This window comes from Oryctolagus cuniculus, chromosome 3 (genome assembly GCF_051225735.1).
Source record: "Oryctolagus cuniculus isolate XC-2025 breed Fujian yellow rabbit chromosome 3, ASM5122573v1, whole genome shotgun sequence".
NCBI lineage: Eukaryota > Metazoa > Chordata > Mammalia > Lagomorpha > Leporidae > Oryctolagus > Oryctolagus cuniculus.
The window spans coordinates 84,752,598-84,757,464 of NC_142869.1; positions in this window are offsets into that span (position 1 = coordinate 84,752,598).

Here is a 4,867-nt window from a genome sequence, read left to right on the forward strand (position 1 = left end):
TCATTCAGTTCACAATTGATCACACTGATAGGTCTAAGAGTCAAAGGGAACACACAAACAAGACTAGTGTCTGCGAATACTAACTGATAGAATAAAAAAGGGAGAGAATGATCTGACATGGGAAGTGGGATACACAGCAGACTCATAGAATGGCAGATGTCCTAAACAGCACTCTGGCCTCAGAATCAGCCCTTAAGGCATTCGGATCTGGCTGAAGAGCCCATGAGAGTATTTTAGGTATAGAAAGTCAAGACACTCTGGCAAAACAAAACAAAACACCTAAATGAAAGATCTCTGCGAGTGAGATCCCAGTAGAAAGAACGGGCCATCAAAGGAGGAGGTAACTTTCTCTGAAGGGAGGAGAGAACTTCCACTTTGACTATGACCTTCTCAGCGAACTCAAGAGGCTTCCATAGCCTTGGCAACTCATGACTAGAGCCTAGGGAGATTTCTGACGCCATAAACAAGAGTGTCAAATTGCTAAGTCAACAACAGGAGTCACTGCGTATTTACTTCTCATGTGGGATCTCTGTCCTTAATGTGTTCTCCAATGTGAATTAATGCTATAACTAGTACTCAAACAGTATTTTACACTTTATGTTCTGTGTGGGAGCAAACTGATGAAATCTTTACTTAATATATACTGAATCGATATTCTGTATATAAAGATAAGTGAAAATGAATCTTGATGTGAATGGAATGGGAGAGGGAGCGGGAGATGAGAAGGGTGCGGGTGGGATGGAAGTTATTGGGGGGGGGGAATGCTATTGTAATCCATAAACTGTACTTTGGAAAATTATATTTACTAAATAAAAGTGTTTATAATAACAAAAGTCAAAGTGAAAAAAGAATTTTTATTCTACCTTTTATACAGAAACTATATCACTAAATATCCAAAGAGTAGATGAAGGGAAGATTATTCCAACTTATAGAATTATTCCAGCTGATTAGATTCCATAGTAAAATTTAGCATATTTCCATCTTGCTACTTTAGTAACTCAGTGAATCTGAGCATGGAGCACTAACAGCAGCTGATATCGTACGATGAATGAAGACCAGGCATAATGTACCTTCTATTAAAGAATTCACCACTACTGCCTCTGGTGTTGCCAGTGCCAACAAGTTGACTGTAATCAAGACTTTGAATTCAGAAGTTAATTCCAAGGAAATAGAGTTTCAAATGAATGTGGTAAAGTACATTATAAATATAATATAAGAAAAATCTAAACTATGGGAAACTCTACTGATAAATGTTCCAAGTTATTCAACAGACTTATTACGAGGGAGAGAATGGGATGAAGAAGTTCTCTGCAGATTAAAAGAGAATGAAAAGGAGCCAGTGCTATGTCGTAGTAGGTGAAGCTGCTGCCTGCAGTGCCAGCATCTCATATGAGCACTGGTTCAAGTCCCAGCTGTTCCTCTTCCTATAAAGCTCTCTGCTATGACCTGGGAAAGCAATAGAAGATGGCCCAAGTCCTTGGGGCCCTGCACCCATGTGGGAGACCTGGATGAAACTCCAGGTCCTTGGCTTCGGATCGGCTCAGCTCTGGCCATTGTGACCATCTGGGGAGTGAACCAGTGACTGGAAAATCTCTCTCTCTCTGGCTCTCTGTAGCTTTGTCTTTCAAATAAATAAATAGACTTTTTTTTTTTTAAAAAAAAGAGAGAATGAAAAGCTACATCAATTTTTAAAAGGGGCAGATAAAACTATAGCATCTATAGATACACACTTTCAATATTAAAATCATTAAAATGCAACTATATCATTTCTACAAATATTGGGACACTTGTTATCTTTTGCAGGAAGGAGCGGACTTGACTGAGGTGGTATATGTTAAAGGATTTTGGGGATAACTGGAAAAATTCTACTTCTTGTTTCTGTGGATAGTTATAAGGGGACTCACTTTATAATAACTTCATGTTTTGTTTGGATTTCGATGTCTATGTTTTATTTTACAAAATGAAGGTTGAAAAAGTACTGGGGGAAGAAACAGACAATGCTTAAAAAATGGGTAAAATAGAAGATTAAATATGAACAGAGAGTTATTCTTGGCAAATGGGATGCCTCCATTTTGTCAGTAAATTACAAGGCTCTTTTCATTCACGCAGCGAAAACATTTATTGTACGCCCACCAAGCAGCTGGGATATACCAGGTGCTTCAGCTTATGTAGAACTCATAGTTAGGAGATACAGCAGTTATTTTTATCAGCTGGGGTGTCATCAGGTAAAGAGAATCACACAGAATCTCTTAACACATAGTATTTGATCCAGAGGATTACTTAAGCTGGTAATCTAAGAAATGAAAGACGGTGCCTAGAGGCCAGCCCCGTTCAGAATCCGTCACTGCCCCTTGGAATAGCAAGGTGACAAGGGTGGGTATGGTTACCAGAGTTTAGAATCTGCAGCCAAGTAGGGTGCAGATTTTAATGGGAGCTGAAGCCAAGGAGGAGACAAAGCCACTTATGGAAACTCTCTAGGAGTTGTGGGGTTAGGGGACAATACCCTCATATCTTCTGTATTACTCTCTCTAGTATTGCCTCCAGTTTTTAGAAAATTTGCACTAGAATTTAGTACTAATCATTTTTTCACCTTTCACTTATAGTAATTTGGGTGGGGGGGCATGACCACTTTGTAATGGCAAAGCCTTTGATAATGGCATATAGATTCGTCTTTGAAGTAGATGTTGAAATATACAACTGCATACCAGAACAGTATATTAGAGTTTGGTCTTTTACCAAGACGTTGGTCCTTTCCAGCCTGACCAATGGATCCACCAAATCATAATCAAAATGCCTAAAGCAATTTTGTCAATCTTCAAAAGTGGATTCTAATGTTTATATGGATACCCAGTAGAGCCAGTTCAGTATTGAAGGAAAAGAATAATAATTTATATATATATATACACACACACACAAAGTATCACATGCCTCTCTTAAGGAAAAGCATATGACATTGAAATAGAAGAATAAAAAGACATTTTTTGGTCATATGCCTATTTTAAGCCATTGGTGAACAGTTTGCCAGATCAGTGACACAATCTTTTTTTTTTTTTTCTTGACCGATTAAAGAACCTAATGGATAACAGGATTTTTATTTTGGTTCCTTGTTGATCACGATTCTAACAAGTGAACAGAAGGACTTATTTGTTTGAAATTCTGGTGAACAGCTTGCTGCAAGTTGAATCAAAACAAGTTTTTAATCAGATCAAGTTTGTCACTCTGGGTACACAAGGTGACAATTGACAGCGACCTTTATGAGGTCTTAGCGGTGGGACCAGACAATGTTTATTTATTTATATAAACCAGAAATGTTTATTCTTAGGGCTCCTGGATGATTCTTGTTTGAGGACTGCATATTTATGCAAAACTGATGGGAGTTTATGGGGAACTGGTTGATTTTTGTGATCTTCATCATATTCCTTGAAAACTTTTCCAAATATAACATGAACATTTTATGATTTGCTATTTAAATGATTATTTGAAACATGGGTATATCATAATTTAATCTTAATGATTACATTCATTTTTAATGAAATAATCAGATGAGGACATGAGGACTTATTCATTCTATATAGTTTCATTGCCACTTTAACAAATTGCCAATTATATAATGTGGGAAAATAGATATTAATGTAAACATTCAAAAAAAAAAAAAGAACTTAAAGCTAGCTTTATATAACTTATACTTTCAGATCCTTGAAAACCAATGGAAGTTTCAAAGAAAGATCACAAACTATTCTGGTAAAAAAAAAAATAGCATCAGAAAAACCCGAAAACACTGAGGCATTTATTCTAGAAAAAGAAGGTTGAAGTAATTTTACTCCTGACTTTTCATTTTACTATTACTAGAGATCTGGAAGTGATGTTGCCCCTCAAGCCAGAAACATGTGGCAATATCTGGATTACATTTTCAGTTGTCACAACTGTGTAGGTGGAATATTTGCTACTGGCATCTAGTGTATAGGAGAAAGAGATCCTGTTACACATCCCACCACACATAGGACACCCTAAAGAAAAAAGAATCATGCTCCAAATACCAACAAGGTCAAGGCTGAAAAATCACTATCTATACTCTTCAAGTGTGAGTGAGCTCCTTAACTTGATCAGAGCTATCATAAAAAGTTATTCAAGCATTCATGACTATCTCTAAATAGTTGATAGATATTTCCCTCCTTAAGTTGTTCTAGAAATTATATTTTCAGAGGCATGGAAAATCATTTGGTTTGTCCCATAATTTTGTATCACAAATGAAAGTCTTCTTTGATACTATATTTTTTCAATCAAACACCATGTGTTTTAGATATATTAATAGAAACAATGTTAGTGCATTTTAATGAATATAGAAATTGAAATTAAGAGAAGTTAAGATATAATCTCTAGACTACTTGACTATTTGGTTCCAGAAGAATTCTGAAAAAAAGGTGTTTTGGAGTTCCAAAATGGTGGAATAGACACAGGGTGCTCAGATCAAGGCTAAGTAAAATTAATAGGAAAAAAATGGAGAAAGTACACTCTCAGAATAAAGTTGCAGGGAAAATTGCAGTGGGAAGTCATGCAAAAGCAATAGAAATGGCCCAGCTGTGTGGAAGGTGCAGACACACAACAACGAGCAAGGAAACAACAAAGTACCCAGCAGCTTGGATCAGGAAAGAGTGTCTGCCATGGTAAACAAGGTGAGGTCAGACTGCGCTGGTCTGCACCATTGTTGGTAGAGCAGGAAGAAGAGCCTAGTAGACTGCACCACTTTTGAGCCTAGCCCAGATCCTCAGGACAGCTGGACAACTGCTCACCCAGAGGGGGACAGTAAATCCGGGCATCTCTCTCTCCCCTTCTCCCTCCTACAGCAGCAACCTGCAGCCAGTTGAAG